We start from the raw sequence: 27,250 nt of genomic DNA, 5'->3' as shown, positions 1-27,250 counted from the left end.
GGAGGGCTTCCCTGGTGGCGCAGTGGTTGAGAATCTGCCTGCCAATGCAGGGGACACGGGTTCGAGCCCTGGTCTGGGAAGATCCCACATGCCGCAGAGCAACTAGGCCCGTGAGCCACAACTACTGAGCCTGCGCGTCTGGAGCCTGTGCTCCGCAACAAGAGAGGCCGCGATAGTGAGAGGCCCGCGCACCGCGATGAAGAGTGGCCCCCGCTCGCCGCAATTAGAGAAAGCCCTAGCACAGAAACGAAGATCCAACATAGCAATCAATCAATCAATCAATCAATCAATCAATCAATCTTTACAAAAAAACAAAAAGGCCAGGGAGCTTTGGCAATGAGTAACAAAAGCCTTGAAAAGGTTTATACCCTTTGACCCAGTTATTCTCGTTCTGGGAACATACTGTAAAGAAACTAGTCTAAATACCCAGAAGTGTTTATGCACAAAGGTGTTAGTTACAGCATCCATAATAACAGGGAAAACTGGAAATGGATTCCTTTACTTTGATTCATTTTGGTTAAGTGAACTATCATCTATCCAATGGATTATCATTCATTCATTAAATATATTTATGCACTTCTATTTGTAAATATACTTACAAGTATAGACTTATATATTATAATTACTATGTGTAATATATAATATTAATCATTAGTGTGTGTTTATTATATTGTATAAATATAACATATATTTATATTAAATATATTCACAAATTTATATTAATAAGAGATAATATGTATATTACAATGTTAAGTTAAAATTGCATAAGTGATACAATCTCTATTAGCGGAAAAGGACTGCAGATCAGTGTACTAAAATGTTAACTGTATTTCTCTCTAGGTGTCAAACCATGGGTGAATTTCCCAACTTCTATTTTTCCATAGTTTCCAAATAATCTATACACAATAAGTGGTGATTATAATATAGAAATAAAGTTTTGTTTTGCGATTAAATGGGCAAGCACATTTGCCACTACTGCCAGAGGTGGTCAGCAGAGAGATGGGAGAAGTTCTGGTTTATTATTTGGTGATTCTATATTAGTCATATCCCTTTCAGGGCTAGGATTGGATCTGGGTGTGTTGGCAGCTCAAGGAAATCACCCTTCCATTTCTAACTCTGAATTAATCTTCTGCATAGAGAGCATCTAACCTGAGTCAAAATTCTCAGAGAGGTACCCACGGGTACTGATCTGAGCTGGGAACATAAGACCCTTCTTTGCCCGTCATTACAGAGCTCCAGTAGCCTGTGGATGAGAAGAGTCCTTCAGAGGAAGATTTGGGACGAAGTGAGCTGAAATGTTGAAGTGAGGTCTTTGGAGCTCAGCAAAGAAGAGGCCAGAATCCCCAGGGGATCACTCTGCAATGACAGGACAAGATGGTGCCCATGAGGAAGAGACAGGCACGGAGCCAGCAGGGTCCCAGGGGAGAGAGCCTGGGGTGGGGGCTTGGCTAAGAAGCAGCTTTTGTCAGACCTGAAAACTGTACCTGAGAAGTGTGATGCATTTATGTTTCTTGCATTTCTTTTGTCTACTTCCTTCTGGTTTTCCCTTGGCATCTGATAACTGCCTTCAAGGCCAGTCTGTCTTGAGATGTTGCCTGTGCTGTAACCAGAGGCTATGTCCCTGCAGCAAGCCACGTGAGCTTAGTCCTGCCTGTCCTTTTGGGGAAAGCCAACTGGAAGCTTTTTACATCATCAACATTTGGCTAAGGTCAAAAGAACCTTTTAAAAGAAGGCTTTAAGTTACTTTTTAATTTACACTTAAAAATTACATGGCCGGGCTTCCTTGGTGGCGCAGTGGTTAAGAATCCGCCTGCCAAAAAAAAAACAAAACAAAACAAAAAAAAAGAATCCCCCTGCCAATGCAGGGGACACGGGTTCGAGCCCTGGTCTGGGAAGATCTCACATGCCGCGGAGCAACTAAGCCCGTGCGCCACAACTACTGAGCCTGTGCTCTAGAGCCCACGAGCCACAACTTCTGAGCCCACGTGCCACAACTACTGAAGCCCACGCGCCTACAGCCGGTGCTCCGCAACAAGAGAAGCCACCGCAACGAGAAGCCTGCACACTGCAACGAAGAGTAGCCCCCGCTCGCCGCAACTAGAGAAAGCCCGTGCGCAGCAACAAAGACCCAGTGCAGCCAAAAATAAATAAATAAAATAAATAAATTTTTAAAAATCACATGGCCATATTTTGCTAGAAAATAAAAGTGTATTCTTCACTCAAAGTCCAAATTTCAGCTCAAGCTTGGGTCAAACCTGTAGAAGCACCTCTTCAACTCCTCGTTGGAAGCATCCTGAAGATAACATGTGCAAGGGGACCAATCCTTGGTCCACCGTTTGGGATGTCATCTGCTTTAACGCTCCTCTTTGTCTAATCGTGGCCTCTTCATTCCAGCCGCTGCCTTATGTCCTCTTGTGGGCACTACCTTTATATCTCCCTGCTCCCAGGTTAGTTTACAATTAGCTGTTTCCATCTTGCTGTTTGTCACCTGATTGTCAGAGTGACAGTGGTTGGACAGAAGCTCAAAATACAGGAGATCATGCAACTCACTCTGATCCATAGTCAAGTCTGTCCCTTCCAACCCTCCACTCAAATAAAAAGAGACACACAGCAAGAAAATACATTAAGACAATATTAAAAATGGTGTGCGGGGTGAGGTGGGTGAATTACATTTTTCAGAAACTTTTTCGAAATAAGACTGGCAATAATCGGGAAATTTTAAAACTTTGTGTGATAAACTGTTTACAGTAAAAGCAAAATCTATGCTATTTCCCTTGGACAAATTTTACTTCTAGATTTCAAAAGTAACCCAGAATTCAATGGAAAGAAAAAAGAATTTAAAAAATATACAGTTGTGACCACAGTTCACCAACTGCTGCGTTTCCTACTACAAATCACAGCTCATCTTACAGCCTTAACTTAGCGTTAAATAAGAGATGACGGTTCTTTGTAGAGATATGGATGGACATAGAGACTGTCATACAGAGTGAAGTAAGTCAGAAAGAGAAAAACAAATATTGTATATTAATGCATATATGTGGAACCTAGAAAAATGGCACAGATGAACCGGTTTGCAAGGCAGAAATAGAGACACAGACGTAGAGAACAAACGTATGGACACCAAGGGGGGAAAGTGGGGGTGGTGGTGGTGAGATGAATTGGGAGATTGGGATTGACATGTATACAGTAGTATGTATAAAATAGATAACTAATAAGAACCTGCTGTATAAAATGAATAAATAAAATTCAAAAAAAAAAAGAGGTGAGAGTTAATTTAGGAAGCGATTGCGGTGGAAGCATCTTAGAGCAACAGTGATCGCGGCACAATTAGTCTTCAGTTTGTAATTGAGAGTAACTCCCACAGAACTAACTCACTGATGAATTTCAAATAAATGGACTTCAAAACTTAGAAAAATGGCTAATTATAAGCTAAGGGACAAAGGAAGGTGGGGAAAGAAAAGAAGGTGAATCTATAGGATTCAACTGGTGATGCCTTAAAATCTGGAATCACCAGGAGGATGTGCAATCACATACAACTGGGAGAGCTACCAACAGAGTAGGAATGGGGGGAAAAGGCCAACGCAGGACTGACAGAATACATACTGCTGCCCACCGATCACTGAATAGGCTCTGATCTGAAAATGGACAAGGACCAGGTGTTATGGGTGCCACCAGTCCAAAAAGCACTGAGGCTTAAGTTAAAGGTATATGGCAAAGATCAGAGAGAGGCTTCAGCTTGGCACATCTGGGGTTGAGCAGGCACGTGTACTGTTACGGGATGGGCCAGTGGAGAAATCAGCCTCTTACAGCAGCCAACACACCGCTAGGCTGTCAAAGCTCTGAAGTTCCCAACCAGCAGCATCCAGAATGAAGATGCATAGGCTACATGCAGACAGCCTTGGCACAAGCTTCTGGCAGCTGCTCTTTTAGCAGCTGATACAAGGGACCAACTCCCAGTTCCTCCCTCTCTGTCTAAACATTTTATAGGGTTGGGGAAGCTGCCCTTGCCGCTGACTCAATGGAAGACAGAAGAGGGCACTTCCTGTTCTCCAGAACAAGCCCAAGAATGAAGGTCTTAATGTTCCTTCTTCTGCCCTCCCCAGCTGGAGAGTTTTTCCAGGGGTTCCAGCCATGGGTGACCTTATTAAGAAAAATCTGGACATCACATTCACTCCTGAAGTGCCCACCAGTCAGAGGGGGTGCAGTACCCAGCTAAGCTGGGCATCCATAGAAGCCCCAGAGCAACACCCAGACCTCCAGAAACTATGACCTTGAGGCAGTCTCCTTCTTGATTTTGGTAAATCCAAATAAACAGACATCTGCCCTCCAGCCAAGAATCTCACTTTGTTTGGGGACACCTACTCCCCTACTCCTAGAGGAAAATACTTGTCCTAGCCTTAGGATCTATACATGACTTTGCTTAGCTTTAGTGTCTCAGCTTCTAGTAATAGAGCCCCTGTTTCTCTGGGAATGAGGTTGACATACCCCCACCCCCAGCCAGTGATGGGCATGTGACTCAGTCCTGCCAGGGTTCCCCATCCCTTTGGTCACCATGATTGTTTCAGGGATATGCACACAATCCAAGCAAGGCCTGACTGTCTCCATGAGACTTTTTAATATGGATACTGGGAAAGACAGGGGGTTTTCTTTGTTGGGTCATGAGATAAAAGCACTAGGTAAGCCAAAACCTGCTGGGAGCCATTTTTTCTCTCATGCTGAGGGGCCTGAGAGTAAAGCCAACCCAGAAGAATCAGAAGAGAGACAAAACCCTGACAACATCATTGAGACTCAGGATCCACCCATGCCTGAAGCCAGTACACCTCTTGACTTCCCAGCTACTCCAGCCAATACATTGCCTTTTGGCTCAAGCTGCTTTGAGTTGAGTTTCTGTCACTTGTATCATTGACAGTCTAGGCTACAGCAAAGGGAGAATGGGGTCCACACCAGATTTTGTATTAAGTCCAATCTGTACAGTTATATATGGGGTCATATATTCCTATAGAAGTGCATGTGGGTTGGAGAAGGGGAATAATGGAGGTTCTTAACCAATTTTTTTGTTCTGTAACTCAGGCTTAGGAAAAATTGTTCTTCTGATAGTTGGTGTGTTCCTTGAGAGCAGGAACCGCGTTTATCGTATTTTTTTAAATTTTTATTTTAAACTGGAGCATAGTTGATTAACAATGTTGTTTTAGTTTCAGGTGTACAGCGAAGTGATTCAGTTATACATATACATGTATCTATTCTTTTTCAAATTCTTTTCCCATTTAGGTTATTACAGAGTATTGAGCAGCATTCCCTGTGCTATATAGTAGGTCCTTGTTGGTTATCTATTTTAAATAGAGCAGTGTGTACATGTCAGTCCCAAACTCCCAATCTATTCTTCCTCCCCAGCCTTCCCCGCCAGTAACCATAAGTTCATTCCCTACGGTAACCTTAAGTTCATTCTCTAAGTCTGCGAGTCTGTTTCTGTTTTGTAAATTTGTTCATTTGTATCATTTTTTTTAGATTCTGCATATAAGCGATATTATATGACATGGCTTTCTCTGTCTCACTCACTTCACTTAGTATGATAATTATCACATTTATCTTATATATCTTAGTTTTTCTCAGAACATAGACGATGTGCAAGAATTTGGCTGGGTTGGTTTTATTTCTAACGGGAGAAATAATGATGAAGCAATTAAGTACAATAAGTTCAGTTATTTTTGCTGAGTTTCCTCTATGTGAAGCCCAACCAGAGTTTGGGGATGTGTCCTCTGAAAGCAAACCCTGAAAAAAGGACTTGGGCTCAGGCAGTCCATTTGGGAGGAGAGACAGGGAAGAGAGAAGAGACAGTGGGTGTGTCCATGTGCTGAGCTGCTGAGGCAACTGAGTTCCATCCCACTGTGGAGCCTCTGAGGGACATATGAGCACGCCTCAGAGATGCACCGCCTGAGATGGCAGGCTGAGACATTTATCCACCGATGGGGGACCCACACTTATGGAGAGGTACCTTCCAGAGTACTAACCTCCCATCCCCCAACACACACGTGTGCAAACACACACACTTTGGATTGCACCTGTGTGTGACTGAGTGGCCTTCTGCACATTAGAGAACACTGAGCGGAAACTCTGCAGTACCTACAATGGTGTATGGAATAGTCTGTTACAGCTGTGCTAAAACCAGACAGGCTGAGGGACATGTGATGGTGAACAAGCATCAGCTACAGGTGGTTAATATTCCTAACAGCACTGGAGTTCAGATACCTAGAAAGCTACATGGCATTACTGCTAGTATTCTTGAAAGAAGGTTTTAGGATATTTCATGATCTTATAAAGGCCATGTGTAATGACTTCCAGGTCTGGTACAGGTTCCACAGTAAATCTGGGGAGGTGCCCACATGACCTGGTGTCATTGTCCCTTTTTTTCAATTGTTCAAGCAGCACTGGACCACAAGCATCGTGAGGGCAGGGGCTCGACTGGGTTTGGTTCGCTGGTGTATCTCTTTCTAGAGCATAGTTCCTAGCATACAGCACACGTTGAATAAATATCTGTTGAGTGTATTAAACAACAATAAAATTTTTTTAAGAAGTATTGCTTGGGGATCATGTATTATCTCTAAGAGACTTTGGGTTAGCTACATCATTGTTCTGGGGATAAATCTTAAGGCCTGAGCTTTATGAACATTATAGGAGTTCAAAAAAGAAAATAATAAGTTCCTAGGCAGCAGGAAAGTAGCATTGGGGTGGGCCTTGAACAAAAGCAATAGTGTAGACAAGTGGATGGGAAAGTGGGATTTTTCACAGGAAATTTGTCAATCAGAGACCACACACAGTAGCAAGTCCCTCTTTAAGATAACCAGAGCCTATCGAGAAGAAAATTTGGGAAAAAATTGCTGGAAACTTCTTTCCTCTACTTCCCATATTTGTGCAAATCATTTTTAATCCCAGATAGAAGCAGCGAAGGAAGAAAATATTCATTCATTCATCCAATCAATGAATACTTGAGTCTTACTATATGCCAGGCATTATGCTTCTGAGGGTGAAGCAATGAGCAAAACAGAAACAATCCCAGTCCTCAGGGGACTTACAGCCTGGTACAGAGCTCATGTAAAAAGTATACAATAATAAATTGTCATGGCAGCTGTAAAGGCAATTACAGGGCGCTATAAGAAAGTATAAGGAGAATCTTCCTTTTGAATGGAGGTTCAGGGAAGTTCTCTGAGCAAGAGACATTTACAGTGAGATCTAAAACATCAATAAGAATGAGCTGGGCCCCAAGGAAGGAGATTAAAACATTAAGAAGCAGCATCTGCAAAGACCCTGAAGAGGAAAGGACTTGCCAAGTTCAATGAACTAAAGGAAGGCCAGCGAGGCTAGAAAAAAAGTGAATGAAAAAGTGAGGAAGATAAAATCAAAGGAGGGGTGGAGGGCAGGAGAGTGAGTGAGTGGTCTTGGAGGCCATATTGAAGACTTCAGATTTTTTTTTTTTTTGGTCATGTGTTTTTTTTTTATTAAAGTATAGTTTATTTACAATGGAAAGGAAGGCATAAAGCTGTCATTGTTTGCAGATGATATACTATACATAGAAAATCCTAAAGACACCACTAGAAAACTATTAGAGCTCATCAATGAACCTGGTAAAGTTGCAGGATACAAAATTAATATACAGAAATCTGTTGCATTTCTATACAGAAACAACAAAATATCAGAAAGAGAAATTAAGGAAACAATATCATTTACCATCACATCCAAAAGAATAAAATACCTAGGAATAAACCTACCTGAGGAGGCAAAAAGACCTGTACTCAGAAAACTCTAAGACACTGTTGAAAGAAACTGAAGATGACACAAACAGATGGAACGATATACCATGTTCTTGGATTGGAAGAATTGCTATTGTTAAAATGACTATACTACCCAAGGCAATCTACAGATTCAAAGCAATCCCTATCAAATTACCAATGGCATTTTCACAGAACTAAAACAAATAATTTTAAAATTTGTATGGAAACTCAAAAGACCCCAAACACTCAAAACAATCTTGAAAAAGAATAATGGAACTAGAGGACTCATACTCCCTGACTTCAGACTATCCTACAAAGCTACAGAAATCAAAACAGTATGGTACTGGCACAAAAACAGATGCATAGATCAATGGAACAGGATAAAAAGCCCAGAAATAAACCCAGGCATTTATGGTCAATTAATCTATGACAAAGGAGGCAAGAATACACAATGGAGAAGAGGCAGTTTCTTCAATAAGTGGTGCTGAGGAAACTGGACAGCTACATGTAAAAGAAAGAAATTAGAACATTCTCTAACACCATATACAAAAATAAACTCAAAATAGATTAAAGACCTAAATATAAGACAGGATACTATAAAACTCCTAAAGGAAAACATAGGCAGAACACTCTGACATAAATCGCAGCAATATGCTTTTGGATCCATCTCCTAGAGTAATGGGAACAAAGTAAAAATAGACAAATGGGACCTAATTAAATTTGAAAGCTTTTGCACAGCAAAGGAAACCATAAACAAAACAAAAAGACAACAAACAGAATGGGAGAAACTATTGCAAACAATGTGATCAACAAGGGATTAATTTCCAAAATATATAGGCAGCTCACACAGCTCAATATCAAAAAAACAAACAACCCATCAAAAAAATGGGCAGAAGACCTAAATAAACATTTCTCCAAAGAAGACATACAGATGGCCAACAGGCACATGAAAAGATGCTCAACAGTGCTGATTATTAGAGAAATGCAAATCAAAACTACAATGAGGTATCACCTCAAACCAGTCAGAATGGCCATCATTAAAAAGTCTGCAAATAATAAATGCTGGAGAGGGTGTGGAGAAAAGGGACCCCTCCTACATTGTTGGTGGGAATGTAAATTGGTGCAGCCAGTATGCAGAACAGTATGGAGGTTCTTTTAAAAATAGTTACCGTATGACCCAGCAATCCCACTCTGGGGCATATATCCAGAAAAGATGAGAACGAATTCAAAAAGATACATGCATCCTAATGTCCATAGCAGCACTATTTACAATAGTCAAGACATGGAAGCAACCTAAATGTTCATCGACAGATGAATGGATAAAGAACATGTGGTATGTATACATATAATGGAATATTACTCAGCCATAAGAAGAATGAAATAATTCCATTTGTAGCAGCATGGATGGACCTAGAGATTATCATACTAAGTGAAGTAAGTCTGACAGAGAAAGGCAAATGTCATATGACATCACTTATATGTGGACCTTAAAAAATGATATAAATGAACTTATTTACAAAACAGAAATAGACTCACAGACATAGAAAACAAACTTACGGTTTCCAAAGGGGAAAGCGGTGGGGAGGGATAAATTAGGAGTTTGGGATTAATATATACACACTACTATATATAAAATAGATACACAACAAGGATCTACTGTATAGCACAGGGAACTATATTCAATATCTTGGAATAAACTATAATGGAAAAGAATCTGAAAAAGAATATATATGGCCTGAAGGTGAGCTAAGGATGAAGCAGGGAGGTCAGTGAGTGAGCATCTCTGTGGTTCAAAACATGACCATGGCCAGGACTAGCGCTGGGGCCAAGGAGATGGAGGAAAGTGGACGTATTTGAGAGGGATTTGGGCGTAGAAACGACAAAATGATTGGATGTGGAAATGAAGGAGAGGAAGGATGCAAGAATGACTCCTAGATTTCTGGTCCAAGCATCAGGAGGGTGGAGGTGTCAGTAACTGAGATGGGAGACCAGGGGAATGGCAGTGGGGTGGTGGGGTGAGCAAGGGTTCGATGTCGACATACTGTTAAGTGAGATGACAAGTAGGGAAATCTTGCTAATGGCTTGGAGCTCAGAAGAGAGGTCATGTTCATTTTAATTATTTATTGGTTTTATGGGAATTCCGAAATGTTCTAGGTTTCTAAAAACCAAGAATTCTCATAGGAAAATGATTGTGTGTTGATTTTACTAATGGGTTTGGTTTCATACTGTTTCATGTACGACAGCAAGGCTCAATCAACTCTTTCCGGGACTCTCCCTTATAATGTAAGTCCTTTAATCACAAATAACTAAACACCATCCCTTTAATTTTCCCCTGAGTTGGCATTTGATACACAATTCATTCTCCTAGAATCCTCACCGAGTTTCTAGTGTTGACACAATCACAATACACTGCCAGAAAAAAAACTGGAAAAAACACACCAACAGCAGTTATCAGTAGATGGTCAGATAATGAATGATTTTTAGATTCATGTTCCAAATTTCCAAGTGTTTGATTAAAAACACATGCTTTAAATGTATGATATGGCCTTGAGATACTGTACATCTTTCTAGTTTATGTTCTGATTAGAAAATAAAACAGAATTATTAGAATGCTAAGCTGGAACTATTAAATTTAGTAGCACATTTGTTGAATGAATGAGTTGTTTTCATGAATAAAGAGCGGCTTGATCTTTTAATTTTAATTTTTTAATTTTTGTAGTGGTAAATTACTGCCTTAATATCTCCCTACTACTTTATTTTTAAGCATTGGCACATTCCTTCCTATTCTTTCTACCTAAGGAATTATAAGAAGGTTTAAGGAAGGAAAACACCAAAGATACTTGAGTGTGTGTGTGTTTATATATACATATGTATAGACAGATGTATATGGATACAGATAGATGTATATTAATGTGTATGTGTATATAAATGTGTACGTGTATATACATGTGTGAATATGTATACTAATTTCTGCACACAGTCATTTGAAATCTGACACATAAAAGAGTACTTTACAGTGTTTATAGTAAGTATTTATGGCTGTTCACACGGTGTCCAAAAAATCCAGTAAGCTAATATTAAAAACACAACAAAAATTATTGCTCAGCATTGTTTAAGCAAAGCAACTGGCATATCGCCCCTCCTTTTCATCCAATTGCTCTCGTAGCATTATTACCTTGCAGTGTCTGAGCTTCTACCCAACAGCGTAGACAGCCCATCTGCAACAGCCCAATTAATAAGCTCATCTCTGTAAGGGAGTAGAGTCTGCAACAGCCCAATTAATAAGCTCATCTCTGTGAGGGAGTAGAGTCTATACAGCACCTTTCCTGACATTCTCTCACTCAATCCTCTCCAAACCCAGTGAGACAACCAGTAATGCCCACCCACCGTCGCTCTCAGCCTCAGGTGACTGCAGAATGGGGATATGCTCTCTACCCCACAGAGTGGTCCCAGCAGCAGGACAGTGTAGTTAAGCACAGTCTTTGAGGTAGAAAAGACCTGGGGTCCAACCATCACCTCTGCCACTGACTGGCTGTGTGCGTTCAAGCAAAGTACATCCCTTCCTTCTGTTTCCACTTCTTTATCAGTAAAGGAGGGGTGATTCCAGAGATGATGACAATAATAGTTATCATCAAAGAACAGAGATGGCCTGTGCCTAGCTTACAGAAAGTGACAGATAAATCATGGGTATTGCTATGCTTGATCAGGAGTACCTTGAATATAAGTCAATAAAATAGTAGAATCTTATCATTATTTTATCAAGGAAGACACTAAAATGCTGAAAGGATAAATGATTTATCGAGTGATCATAAGGCTATTGAGTGGCAGTGGTCTCACTAGAACCCTTGCTTCTTACTCCTGACCTCTCCCTTCCTCTTCCAGCCCAAGTCCAGGACCATAGCTGCGTAACCTACTCACATGTGAGTTCTTAAATATTTGGTGGGATTGTGGTAACTTTCCAAGTGATCCAATTATCTCCAGCCCCACAGTCAAAACAGATAACACTGGGGGTTCCTCCCTTCTCACTCCACCCCTCAATGAAGGGGTAATGGGAAATTCACTAGATTTTCCTTCCCTGAAATGCTGACGAGGGGTACTAGCTATTGGCTGTTCACAAGCAAAATGAACATCCTAGAAATAGGTTGCTGCTAGTACCGAAAATCAGGTACTATTTCTTCCACATCTCCCACTATTATCAGTAAAAGAGGGTGGGCTTGTCATGGATGCCTTTACTTTTTAATCTATATTTGATGAAACATTATTTTAGAATCAAAAAACCAAACAGTATAAGTAATGGTTTGGCAATCGTTCTAATGGAATATGAAAATGCTACTAATTACTTGTGCAAATGAACAGTTAAAAAATAAAACACTGAACATCTTTTCCTGCAAGACACTTGGCAAAGCACTACTTATAGGTATTGTGAAATAGATATTGCCACCACTGTTTTATGGATGAGAATTCTGATGCCCTGAGAGGTTAGGAAACTTGCCCAAAGACACATTCAATAAGTGACAAAGCTGGTACTTGAACCTAGGTCACTGACTTTGAATTCAACATTCATCCCATTTGATCACAACTGCCTTTGAATGTGACCAGGATTAGTACTACACATGTGTGGGGACAGTCTGGTCCATGCCGCATGAGGATATTCACACACTAGGAACAGTGTGATGTGATAAAAGAGGACCGGGCCCAAATTAGGAGAACCAAGCCCCCTCTCCACCTGCCATAAATGCCATTAAATGTGTGCCCTTAGAGAAGTCACTTGAGCACCAAAAGCCTTAGTTTTCTTCTGCTGGACCAAACTACTTCAAAGGCTCCTTTATGTCTAAAAGTACTGTATATGGTTCTGTTTGTTTCTATTTATTTAACTTTTACATTTGGCTCCTGCACTTTATTGTGTAGATCTGTAGGTTCTGGAAAGAGTCAGTAATTTGGAAACAAGCAAATTAACTTGGTCAGAATAATATGCGAAGCTTCAAAATACTATTGAGGCTTTAAATTAAAAGTCAACACAAAATAGCAAGGGTGTGGGGAAACTGGTATTCTCATATTATTGGAGGGTGGGTAGATTAGTACAATATTTTAGGGCAATTTGACAACTTCTATAAAAATCAGACCCAGAAAATCCATCTCCAGGAATTTATCTTATAGCTATAGAGGTATGCATAGAAGGATATTCTCTGCAGCGCTATACATAAGTGCCAAGGATTAAAAGCAACTGATGAGCCCATCAATAGAGGACTGGTTAAATAAATTAAGATACACCCACAATACATAATACCATGGAGTATTATGGAAAATGGGGCAGATGAGATGTACTAATATGGAAAGCTCACAAGAGATATTGCTAACTTTTCAGATGCTGCAGCTACTGGGGTATGCCGTATGTGCTTGTATGGGCATGCAAGACCACTGGAAGGACACAGAGGAACCTAGTAACTACAGTCATCTCTGCAGACAGGAGCTGAGGGTCTGGGAGACAAAGGTGAGAGAGAGTTTTCCTGTTTGGTAGTGTTTTAATTTTTTTTTTTTCACCATGCATATGTACTGCTAATTGGATGGGTGGAGGATGGATCTTTGGATGGCTGGATGGACAGATGAATGGATGGAGGGAGAGAGAAAACAAAGTCAAGAGAAAACTATGGTTGTTACATGAAATCAGAGCAAGAAACAACTTGCTCAGACATATATACAACCTCTAATCCAGACCATGTTTACACAGCACAATCATACACCTTGTGAATCAGCAATAAATACAGCAGTATCTTCCCTGTGAGTACTTTATGTACATCACTTTACTTAATCTACACTCCGACACCCGAAGCAACATAATTGCACATAAACCTATATCCTCCTCACAGATGGAGATAAACTGAGGTTCAGGGAGGGGAAGTAACTCACCCAAGGGCACGCAGCTTATAAGAGACAGCATCAAGTTTTGAATCCAGGCTTGCTGATTGCAAAGCCAACCCTCTTTATCACTGACTAAAATTGATGGTGATATTGCAAATAATTACAATAGTATACAAAGTGGACTGTGCCCATTGTCAAACTATGGAAAAATGTGTCCAACAGCATTCACTCCAGGTTTTGTTTTTCACCAAATAAAAGGGCTGGATTCATCCCAAATTTCTCTGGAAAGCCAGGAAAGTTGTGCTTTGTCCCTAAATGGCCAGATCCACAACACACAGAGTAAACTCCTTCAATAAAGTTCACCCTGTTCCTCATTAATTCCCCTCCTTGTCACCTCTCAGGAAAGACCGGGGACAGGCAGCCGAGTGGGCCAGTCCCCTCTCTGATGCAGAGGTCCGAGCTGATTCTGACAGAGCGCCAAGGGCTTTCAACTCTGAAAGCAGTCGCTGCCAGCTGGACAGCTAATCATCATTATTTCCTGGAAAGGCCCTCTGGGACCTTGAGCATAAAAGAGCCTGTTTCTAACCCGAGGATCCGCTCTGGTCTGTGCTGTACCCACAGGGAAGCAGCAGCACTTGGGGTATCAAGAAGCTACTGACATGGGTCTGAAACGACTTTGAAAACAGCAGCAACAAGAAAGCCCTCAGCTGTCTCCAGGGATGCAGGCAGCGACAGCATCTCACTAGCACCATTACGGCGCTCACCTGAGCTCTGCAGGTGCAATAGCATCAGCCCCCTGCTCCCGCTGCTTCCCCCGCTTTCCACGTTTTTGGACGCCCTAAATTGCTGTCGCTGCGAGACAGCAAGCTGTGCCGGACCAACACTGTCCTCCAGGGTTGGTTACTTTGAACATAAGCTACCAAAACCTGCCTGACCGTGACTCCAGGCAAGTAACTCAGAACAATGCTTTTTTAAAAAAATTGGGTTTTGTTTGTTTGTTTGTTTGATTTTACTTAGCAACGGTAGGGGTACTTGTGAAACAACTGTGAATATTCAAATACTGTAATTGGAGATGATTTACATTGTTTTGAATTAACTAAAATTCCATTGTTAAGCACAAATACAGCTCCACTAAATCACCATGCTTTTAATAGGTCCACGTGAGCAGGTTACCGAGCGCATTAGGATTTATAACGCTCCCGGGGAGCTGACCACTGTATTATGCTTCCTGCTGCTAGGTAATATGCATGACACATTTCTGGACACTAATTCATTTATTTAATAGTAACAGTATGCAAAAACAGAGTTCAAAATGAGGCTGACAAAGGAGGTATAAAAGTTTTATTAATCCATAGCTAATCAAAGGCCAGTGGAAGGCATAGAATGGTGGCATTTACAGACCATATCGAATGTGAATAAATTAACTTTTTGTTTCCTAAAATCTTACTAATAGGATGAATTCGACTTGAAACATTTATACTTTTAATTACTGAGGCAGGCAATTTGGAGCAGGTTTCCAGCTGCACTTTCTTTAAAAGCTACAACTTTGCATCAAGGATCAACACAAATCCTGGCATCAGCTGCTGTCTCAGATATGATCAATTACAATACAAGCTGCTTCACACTAAAAACTGCAATGTTGTTTATTTTATTGCTGGTTTAATTGCATGCTGTTAATCATTAGAAAATTATTTACTCTGAAGGATGTAGAGTATACATTTTTCTCCCATTGCCCTGATCACTACACAAAGCATATAAGCAGGTGGCAGAATGCCTCTAGCAGAAAACCTTTTTTTACAGTTGGATGGCTCAGTGCTACAACAAATCAGAGCAAAACAAAAAAGAGAGTTTGAAGTACAAGCAAAGGAGAACATCAGGAAAGACCAAGAAACACAGAAGTGTGGGAGAGAATCATTCTCTTGGCTCAATTCAATAGCAAGTGTTGGGAGAATATCTGCTCATCATTTCTAAGTCAAAACAGAAGGAAATAAAGACACTGAAAACATAAACCTCTCTCCATTGTAGAATTCTAAGCACATTCTATTGCTCAGAGCACTTTGTCGCAATCAGCTACTTCTTACATAATAACCTTATGTGAATATTATTCTCATATTGAAGGTGAGAAAGAGATCACAGAATTATTCACGGCAGCATTTTCCTGAGTGTATTTTGCAGAGCACGAACTAAAGAGCTTTTGGATATTAGGAGGGTTTCTACTAAAGAAGAGTTCCATGGTCAAATGAGTTTGGGGAATGTTGGATTAAACAAAGCTGTGTAAACATGGATCTTTACTTAGGTTTTCTCACAGCCTTTAATACGCTAATGGACATTGTAAAATTCCAAGAGGAGTATACATGAAGTGTTTCCTAAATTTATTTGATCGTGGAAATTTTACTGAGAAGGAAAAAAAATGGGACCATCCCAGCACTCAATAAAGAAAACACCAGTATAAGGCATATGGTCCCACACTGACAATCAGGACATACCAGTGGGTCCTGGAAGCTCTCCAAATTCCACTCCTGCCATCCCTCTCTGCTACCTATTGATTGAGGCCCACTCCACATCTTGACCTCAAGAACTTTATAGTCCATTTCAAAATCCATACACATAAACCAGAACACACATGCATACAATCTTCTATCACTAATATCTTAGATCTTAATCCAGAAGGTTCTGGAAATACCTGTTAGTCCATTTGGGAGATGTAACAATTTCTAATAAAGTACAGACAATGGACATTATAATTTATTTTATATGCAGGGGGTGTACTCAGAGCAATAGGCCTGAAAGGGTGGTAAATATTTTGTGATCGTTGTAGGGCTTACAAAAATCTCTATCACTCTTAAATCAGGTACCCACAGGTATCAGACAAAAAATAAATAGCTCCCACTTCCAAGATCACAGTTGTATTCTGACATAAACTTGTTTAAAAAAGCATTGGGATGCTACTAAAAAACTACTAGAACTAATAAGTAAGCTTAGTAAGGTCACAGGAGACAAGTCAATATTCATAAATAAACTGTATTTCTATATAATAACAATGAACAACTGGATATTAAAATTTTTTTAAAATACTATTTACAGTAGCATTAAAAATAAAACAGGGATAAATCTCACAATATACGTGCAAGAGCTGCATGTTGGAAACTACCAAACATCAATAAGAGAAATGAAAAAAGGCTTAAATAAATAGAGCTATAGTTGTGTTCATAGATTGGCCAACTCAATATTGTTAAGCTCTTAATTCTCTCCAAATTGATCTTTATAATCCATAAAATCCCAGTCAAAGCATCAGCAAGCTTCTTGGTAGAAACTGACAAGCTGATTCTAAACTTTATATGGAAAAACAGAGGATCTAGAATACCCAAAACAATTTTGAAAAGAAGAATAAAATTAGAAGACTTGCACTAATTGATCTCAAGACTTACTCTAAAGCTACAGTAATCAAGGCGATGTAGTATTGATATAGGTATAGACACGTAGATGAATGGAATAGAATAGAAACTCTAGAAACAGACCCACAGAAATATGGTCAACTGATAATCAACAAAGATGCCAAGGTAATTTCCAACAATGGTGCTAGAACAATTAGATGCAATTGACTACCACAAAATGAACTTTGATCTTTTCTTCATACTATATATAAAATTAACTTGAGATGAATCATAGACATATATGTAAAACCTAAAACTATAAAACTTCTAGAAGAACCGTATGACCTTAGGTTAGGTAAAGATTTCTTAGTTAGAACACAAAAAGCACAAACTACAGGTTAAAAGATTGGTAAATTACACTTTATCAGGACTTCCCTGGTGGCGCAGTGGTTAAGAATCCACCTGCCAATGCAGGGGACACGGGTTCGATCCCTGGTCCGGGAAGATCCCACATGCTGCGGAGCAACTAAGCCCGTGCCCTAGAGCCTGCGAGCCACAACTACTGAGCCCATGTGCCACAACTACTGAAGCCCACGCGCCTAGAGCCCATGCTCCACAACAAGAGAAGTCACCACAATGAGAAGCCTGCGTACTGCAATGAAGAGTAGCCCCTGCTTGCTGCAACTAGAGAAAGCCCACGGGCAGCAACAAAGACCCAACACAGCCAAAAATAAAAAATTAAATTAAATTAAATCTTAAAAAATTACACTTTATCAAAGTTTAAAACTTTTGTTCTTCTAAAGACGCAGTTATGAAGATGAAATGACAAGCTCCAGACTGGGAAAAATATTTGCAAAACAAATATCTGATAAGGGATTTTTACCCCGAATATATAAAGAACACTTACAACTCAATAATAAGAAAACAAATGAGTCAGTTTTTTAATGGACAAAAATTTGAACAGATACTTCACAAGAGACAAGATGTGATGGCAAATAAACATATAAATCATTAGAAAATACAAATTAAACACATAATGAGAAAAAAATCAAAAAAACACAATGAAATACCCCTACATACATACCAGAATGGCCAAGCATTAGCAAGCCTGAAAATATGAGGGGTTGAGGAAGAGATGGGGAAACTCCAGCTCTCTTACAGTACAGGTGGAAATGCAAAATGGTAAGTCAGTCACTTTGGAACACTGGTTGGCAGTTTCTTATAAAGTTAAACACACATTTACCATACAACCCAGCAATCCCACTCCTAGGTATTTACCCAAGAGAAATGCAAACATATCCACACAAAACCCTGTATGTTAAAGTTTAAAGCAGCTTTGTACATAGTTGCCACAAACTAGAAACACCTCAAGTATCTTTTAAAGGGTGAATGGATAAGAAAATGTAGTACATCCATATAATAGAATAGTATTCAGCAATGAAAAGGAATGAACTGATGCATGCAACAACATAAACGAATCTCAGAAATACTGCTAAGTGATGCCAGACACAAAAGATATTATACTGTATGGTTCTATTTATTTTTTTGTCAAAATCTTTTATTTTCTTTCCAAAGTTGTTTTTCTAAATAAGATAAAAACATTCCATCAAGATTTTCTTTTGGATTGACCCACAGGATTTTTTTTCTTAAGTATTTCAACCATATTGATTTTCTAAGATTATTCTCTCTAAATCCTATCTGTGTCAGATAATGTGGCTGAACAACAGATGAGACAACTATAAGAATAAATTTTTTAAAACCAATAATTTAGAAGACATTCTTATGTTCTTAAAAACTAAATTTATAATTCAATGCCTCCTATTCTAATTCTTTAATGTTTAGGGTATTCAAAGAGGCTTCAAATTCCAAATGAAAACCTAAATTAAGCGTTTAAATCTGCATTTTAATAACGTATGATTCTATTTACATAGTAATCTTGAAAAGGCAAAATTCTAGAGACAGAAATCAGATCAGTGATTGCCAGGGACGGGGAGTTGGGAAAGAGGAATGACTAGAAAGGGGTAAGAGGGAGAATTTGGAGATGATAGAAATATTCTATATCTTGATTGTGTTGGTGGTAACAGAACTATACACATTTATGAAAACTCATTGAACTGTACAACTCGAAAGGATGAATTTTACTCTATGTAAATTATATGTCAATAAAATCGATTTTTAAATAGGGCATAAAAATCATACTTTGGTTCATCCTACATTGTATCTAACATATCCACGTGAATGATCATTCTACAATTTAGTGGTATTAGACATTTTATATACAAGCTTGACTTTAAGGTGGAAGGTTCAACTTAGTGGATTCTTGGTGTTAAAAATTGTTTGACATATGGTTACACCCATGGTGAAATTTCCCCATATAAAGTGGTAAAACACACTGGTGTTATTTATGAAAATTTTTAATTGAAGCAAGGGGCCAACTAAAACACCACTAAGAAACAGAAAGTGCCAGATGTTGTGGCTTTGGCTTCCTGGTCTGAAACTTCTCACTCACAGTTCTGATCCCAGGAACTTGAGCACTTAAGCTAGACTACCAGCCAGAAAGCCCTTCCAATCAGGGACATAAAAAAAATTGCACTTGGTAGGTCCTGACTTACAGACTGCTCGGCCATTTTAATAAATGTGCTCCCATCAGTCCACTGACTGCCTCAGGATTTATCTCCATTTCCTTCTCTTTTCTCTCACCTTGGCATGTTCACTTGAAAAGCCAACATTTCCATAGGTGTATAATTAAAAGAAAATATTATGAGCAATTCTCTGGAAGCAGTTAAAAACCTGGAGGAAATGGATATTTTCTAGAAAAATATAAGTGATTTAAGTTGATCTCTATTACTAAACATTATAGAATTGTACCCTTAAAAATTGCACATTGGGGCTTCCCTGGTGGCGCAGTGGTTAAGAATCCGCCTGCCAATGCAGGGGACACGGGTTCGAGCCTTGGTCCGGGAAGATCTCACATGCCGCGGCGCAACTAATCCCATGTGCCACAACTACTGAGCCTGCACTCTAGAGCCCGTGAGCCACAACTACTGAGCCCGTGTGCCACAACTACTGAAGCCCACGTGCCTAGAGCCCGTGATCCGCAACAAGAGAAGCCACTGCAATGAGAAGCCCGCGCACCACAATGAAGAGTAGCCCCCGCTCGCCGCAACTAGAGAAAGCCCGCACGCAGCAACGAAGACCCAACACAGCCAAAAATAAAATTAAATTAAATTAAATAAAAAAAAAAAATTGCACATTACTAAAAGTAATTGAATTTTGTGACATGTAAATTATGCTTCAATAAAGCTATTTTTTTTTAATTTGTAAAAGAAATTACAAAACAGGACAAAACTTGAATAGACCAGTTATCATAGAAGACATAAAAATGATTGCAGATCTGTCAGTTTTAAAAGAACCAGAACTAAAGAGTTTTCACAGCTGAGTTCTATCACATTTTGAAGGAATAGATAATTCCTTTATAATTCGAAATAACTCAGACCATAATAAAAAGTTGGAAAGTGCCCTAATTCATTTTATGATTCCAACACAACTTTAATTCCCAAACCTGATAAAAATGGTATAAAAATAGGAAACTATAGCCTGATCTCACTTAGGAATTTAAATGCAAAAATTTAAATCAAGTACAGGCCAAGAGAATTTGGCAGTGTATCGAAACAGTGCTCTATGACCAAACAGGGTTCACTCCAGAAATGCAAGGATAATTTAGAATTAGGAAGTCTTTCAATGTATAATAAGTCATGACATCAACAAATTAAAGAAGAAAAGTAATATGATCATATCACTAGATACTAAAAAGGCTTTTGTTCTTCTCTGAAATAGTTGCACTCCTCAGATGTGGGTGATTTGGGCCCATGAACTCATCCCCTGGGCATCAGCCACTCTGTCTATCAGGTGATACCAAAGTGGGAAAGTCCAAAAGTCCCATCACAGATTAGACCACTTCAGGAAGTGGGAAATTGGTTTTTCCTCACTTTTCAGGAAAAACTTCTCCAACATTGTTGTGAATGGGTGTGGCCTGTAACTGCAGAAAACTCTAGTTTGAGGATTAAGCTGTCATAAAGAGAAGGACAAACCAGAGAGAAGTGCAGGAAAACTGACTCAGTGCCCAGATGTCCTCACAAATCCATCTGTAGCTTTTTGCCCGCCCCCTCAGCCTTTCTAGATCTCAGTCTGCTTGTCTGGGAGAGAAGGAGCTGTTCAGATGCCTTGGTCAGGTTCCCATCTGCTCCAGAGTTGTATGTTTCATCTGCTTGACTAACTTCTTTGAAAGGTACAGAGGACAGCCTTAAATGCACATCAACACAGGTGGAATATTGAGCTTTAATATGAAGACTGGAATTCTTCCCTGATATTTCGATTATGTCTCATGGTTGTTTTTTTTCTTCCATTAGAAGTCACCTCTTGGCTTATGATGGAGATTAATGGTAAAGAACATTCAATAGGCAAAGTTCTGTTTTACACACAATTTTAAAGCAATCCACCTAATAGGAGCACTTACCAAATAAGAGAACAGATGTTACATGTTTTTAAAAACTATGTTGCAGGCTCAAATATGAATCGAAAATCCTGGGTTTTAAATTAAACACATTTCTTAACTGATGGAGCTGAACTTTAATTGCTGATGTGCACCGTGGGTCTCCAAAAAGGCGGTATCCTATGCCCCAAACACGATTAACCTCAGCTTGCTTAACATCTCCCCCGCCTTCCTTCTCTCCCTCCTTCCTTCCTAGCAGAGTCTCAAAGGACTAGTATTTTTGAGAACAACTTTGGAAAATACTGAATGTACAAAGTGGAAACTTATGCCAAAATGAGAAATAAAAACAAAAGCAGTCTTGATCTAGAGTCATCTGGATGTTGTGTTTGCCTTTTGAAGGCTGTTTAAGGTCTTAAAACCGGAATCAAAACAAAGCATTTTTTTTCTCACGGTGATGGGAGAAGTCCTATTTTCCAAAGGCAGCTGTGTTCCTTTCACCTCAGGAGGTAAGTCTGAGATGAGAGATAGGCATGGACAGCTCAGAAAAGCACAGGCTGCAGCCACTGTGATGGATTTGTTCACCACGTCTGGGTAAGAGTAGCTAGAACTGGCGAGATCAAGTCATCACTGCCCTCCAGTCATGTCGGACTCCACTCCATAAACCAGTGGGGCAGCCGGCCATGCGAGCGCCTAAAGGTTAAGCACATACTATTGACCTCGTGGAGAAACGAGTTCTCACATCATTAAATACGGCATGTTCTCCGCTTTGCCTGATCACACCGAAAAGTGCCCTGGGAGCATTATTCAAGGCTTAGATGTTTCACCTACATCTGTGTGACACAAAATCAATATCTTTCCCCTGCCTTTGTTTGCTTGGATTATGTTTAAATACTAAATGGCTTTTTAAGACACCAATCAGATTTAACATCTTGCATTTTACATAGGCAGTTGTGTGAACAAGAAAACTACAAATATCTCTGTTTTCTTTCCCTGCGGGTTGTCAGGGCAAGAAACATGAAAGAGCTTATTTGGCATATGCTTCTATGTTGATATACAGATATACAATTTCTAATCTTGATAACAGAAATGTTTTTCCCTTGACCTAAAAGGCTTTCTTGACAATGGTGCTTTTAGAGAACACTGAAAGAATCGATTATTCAATAAATAGAGTTGACTGGCTATCCATTTGTGGGAAAATATTAAATCCCAAATTAAACATACATAAAAACAAATTTCCAGATGGATTTTTTCTTAAACACAAAAAGTAGAGGCATTTGACAAATACCAGAGGAAAAAAAATTTAATAAAATCATAAAGGAAAGGATTGATGTATGTGACTATGTAAAATTTCTGAATGGCCAAAAATAATTCAAATAAAGTTAACTTTACATACTCTTTATTTTAATACTCTGTGACAGAAACTAAGCTAAGTCTTCACATATATTGACTCCTTTCTTCCCAATAGTACTGTAAGATAGATAATTGTATTAGTCAGGGTTCTCCAGAGAAACTAAACCAATAGGGTGTGGGGGGAGGGGGCATATGTGTGGACAATTAAGGGATTTCTTGTAAGGAATTGGTTCAAGTGATTATGCAGGCTGAGAAGTCACAAGAGCCGCAGATGGCAAGCTAGAGACCCAGGAGGGCTGATGGGTAGTTCGAGTCCTAGTCCAAAGGCCTGAGAACCAGGAGAGCCAATGGTGGAAGTTCCAGTCCAAAGGCCAGCATTGCAAGATCTAAGAAAAGCTGATGTTTCAGTCAAAGCCTGAAGGCCAGGAAAAAGCCAATGTCTCAGCTCATCAGCCAGGCGGGAGAGTTCCCTCTTACTCACCCTTTTTGTTCGATTCAAGTCTTCAGTCAATTGGATGAGGCCCACCTACATTAGGGAGGACAATCTGCTTTACTCGGTCTACCCATACAAATGTTAATCTCATCCAAAACCACTCTCACAAACACACCCAGAATAATATTTGACCAAATGCCTGGGCTCTGTAGCCAGTCAAGTTGACACATAAAACTAACCATCACACTGATATCGTCCCTTTTTAGCACGTGAGGAAACGAAGGCTTAAATTGTTTCACCAGAATCACACAGTTAGCATGGTAACCGGCTCTATCTGACACCAGAAGGGAACTGACAAACTGAAGGAAATGCTGCAAAATATAAGACAAAGAAAAATACTTATAGCAATAACAAGGTCTTTTACAAGTTAGTAATAATGATGAGTGCCCCTATATCAGACTTAGCAAACAAACAAAATGAAACATACAGAAAAAACAGACAATGACAGAGGGAAAGACTATTAATAAAAATAGATATGCTCAATCTCATTAATGATAAATGCAAATCAAAACAAGGATACTTCATTACAGATATCATATCTGATACCTGATATCATATCATATTTGAAGATTATGTAGAATGATCATACCCAGTGTGGGCCTGGAGTAAAGAAAATGACACATTCATATACTCTTAATAGGGAGTTAATCTATACAAACTTTTAGGATGGTCGATTTGGAGGAATCTATCAAAATTTTAACCATACGCTCTATTTGACACAGCAATCTCCTCTAGGTATTTCTCTTAAGAAATACATTACGTGTGCAGATATATTTACAAAAATGTTTACTGCAGTAAGAATAAAGTATCACAAACAAGTTAGGTTAAATTATGAATATATTTCATATGATGAAATTCTGTGCAGCCATTAAAAGAATAAAATGGAGGGAAAATGTGCTCAGTACAATTTGAATGGAGAAAAGCAGGTGCACAACCACATGCAAAGTATGGTGTTACTTTTATATAAATAAACAAAGTTCACAGGGGAGTTTTTACTGAAGGATACAGGCAATTGTTGACAGAGGAGACAGAGTCAGGCTCTGAGCCGTTACTTTAACAATGTTGTTTCCTTACACACAGAGTCAGATTTACCATGAAGAAGTTCATGAAGTCTAAGCACCAGGGCCTCTCACTTATACAAACCTTTCCCCAGGGCTTTGGGAGGGGCCTTAGCAATGTGTTCATAGAGTCATATGTTTTCGAAAATTTGAAAAATTAAAATAATGCAACTTCAATCAATTAAGACAACTGTCTATTTCAACTGAGACTTCTCTGTCACTCTGCCTCTCATGTTGGGTGCTTTAGAATTACTTTTCCACCAAAGTCTTCTCCCTAAGGCAAGCCTTTTAGCATGCTTTGACTTCCATTCAAACTTTCCCTCTCATATCTATTTATTATTACCATCTATTACATGTCCTCAATATCTTTTCTGAAACTGTAAAACTCCGAGAAAAAGAGCTATGAACAGTATTATCAGTACTCCTTTGCTAGCAAAACTTGACGTGATTAGAGCTCATTTAATGAGAAAACCTGACTTGAACTGACATGAGACTATTAAAGATTCTATTTATCCCACATAGAATGAACATTCATGTTTTGCTGCAGAAATAATTATGCCTTTGATTATGAGGTATTGCTCAGTCCCCAAGGAGTTTTTAAGTAATAAATAGTACATAAACTAAATTATCATTCTAAACTCTGAAAATTCTCAATTCCTAAACATAACAGACCTTACAGGTTTTAGGGAAAAAAGATTGAGTTTTTATTTAGTTTCATATAAAAGATGCCTTTAAAAAAATTTACTCTTAGTACTTAGCTTTCCAACATGTTTAATCAAACCTTAAGCTGATAAAGGGGATCTTCAAAAAATCCTACTGCTAATGTTATACTTAATGGTGACAGGCTGAATTCTTTCCCCCTAAGATCAGCAAGAACTCAAGGCTGTCTATTCTCACCACTCTGTTCAACGTTGTACTCACAGTTTCTTTCTCCATTTGAGCCTTGAGATGATGGCAGCCATGGCCAACACCTTGATTTTAGGCTTGTGAGAGACCAGACCCAGAGGATGCAGCTAAGCCACATCCAGACTCTTGGCTCATAAAAACTTCAAGAGGATAAATGTTGTTTCAAGCCATTTAAGTTTGGGGCTAATTTGTTATGCAACATTAGACACATAATACTAGAACTACAAAATGCTAATAGAGCTAACAATTGAGTTCATCAAGGTCACAGGATACATGGTCAATATAAAAAAATTACTTGTATTTCTATACACTAGGTATAAACAATTGGAAATTGACTTTCTAAAAAATGTGCCATTTACTTTGGTACCAAAAAAATCATTAAACACTTAAGAAATAAATTTAGCAAATATGTGCAAGATCTGTTTGTTAAAAACTACAAAACATTGTTGACAGAAATTAACGAAGACCTAAATAATAGGAGAGATAAACTATGTTCATGGATGGGAAGGCTCAGTATTGTTAAGATATCAATTACCCCCCAACTTGATCTATAGATCCAATGCAATTTCAATCTAAATTTGAGAAGGCAATTTTGTAGAAATTGACAAGCTAATTATAAAATATATATGGAAATTCAAATGACCTAGAATAGCCGAAACAATTTTGACAAAGAAGATCAAAGTTAAGGATTTACATCACATGGTTTCAAAACTTACTATGAAGATACATTAATTAAGATAGTGTGGCACTGCCATAAGGATGGTTACAGAGCTTAATGGAACTGAATAGAGCTCATAGGTAGATCTAGGTATATGAGGTAAACTGATTTTCAACAAAGATGCTAAGGTTATTCAATGTGTAAAAGACAGGTCTCATAAAAAAAATAGTGCTGGAACAACTGGATATCTACATGCAAAAAAAAAAAAATCCTGAACCTCAATCCTAATCTAAAACCATATACCATACATATATCTGATAAAGGACTACTCTCCAGAATATATAAAAACACTCTTACAACTCATCAATAAGAATATAAATAACCCAGTTTTTTAAATGGTCAAAAAATTTGAACAGATGTTTCACCAAAGAAAATATGTGAATAGCCATTTAACATAGGAAAATATTCTTAACATTATTAGTCATTAGGGAAATGCAAATTAAAATCACAAGATACCACCACACATTTTTTAGAATGGTTAAAACTAAAAAGACTAACCATACCAAGTGCTGGTGAGGATATGGAGAAACTAGAATTCTTATACATTGCCGATGGGAATTAATACTGTATGCACAGCTACATGAGAAAAGTGCTTGGCATTTTCTTTTAAAGTTAAACATACATGTATCATAAAACCCAGCAATCTTACTTCTAGGTAGATACCCAAGAGAAACAAAAACATATGTCCACACAGAGATTTGTACACAAATGTTCATAACTGCTTCATTCATAAAAGCCAAAAATTTGTAAGCATCCCAAATGTCCATCAATAGGAAAATGGACTACCAACTCATGGTATATCCATTGAATGGAATACTACTCAGAAATAAAATGGTTAGAACTACTGATACACACAACAACATGCAAGAATCTCAAAAGCACTGTACTGAGTGAAAGAATCAAACACCAGAGTACAAACCATATGATTCCATTCATATAAAATCCTCAAATAGAAAAGCTAACCTACAGTTACAGAAAATGGATTAGTAGTTGCTAGGGGTCAAGGTTGGGGAAAGAAGAGAATAGATCAAATGAGAAAGAGGGACGTTTTTGTGATTATGGGCATGTGATTATGGGTGACGACTGAACAAATAAGTGTACCTGTTAAAAACCAAACTGTATACTTACTAGGAGTATATTCTCTTTTATGTAAATTATACCTCAATAAGTTGATTTTGAAACTAAATATCTGAAGAAAAAATAACTCAGGATTAAACAACATTGAACACAGCTA

The sequence above is a fragment of the Eubalaena glacialis genome, chromosome 2 (genome assembly GCF_028564815.1).
Source record: "Eubalaena glacialis isolate mEubGla1 chromosome 2, mEubGla1.1.hap2.+ XY, whole genome shotgun sequence".
NCBI lineage: Eukaryota > Metazoa > Chordata > Mammalia > Artiodactyla > Balaenidae > Eubalaena > Eubalaena glacialis.
The sequence above is the reverse complement of the archived record's forward strand: the minus strand, read 5'-3'. Positions refer to the sequence as shown.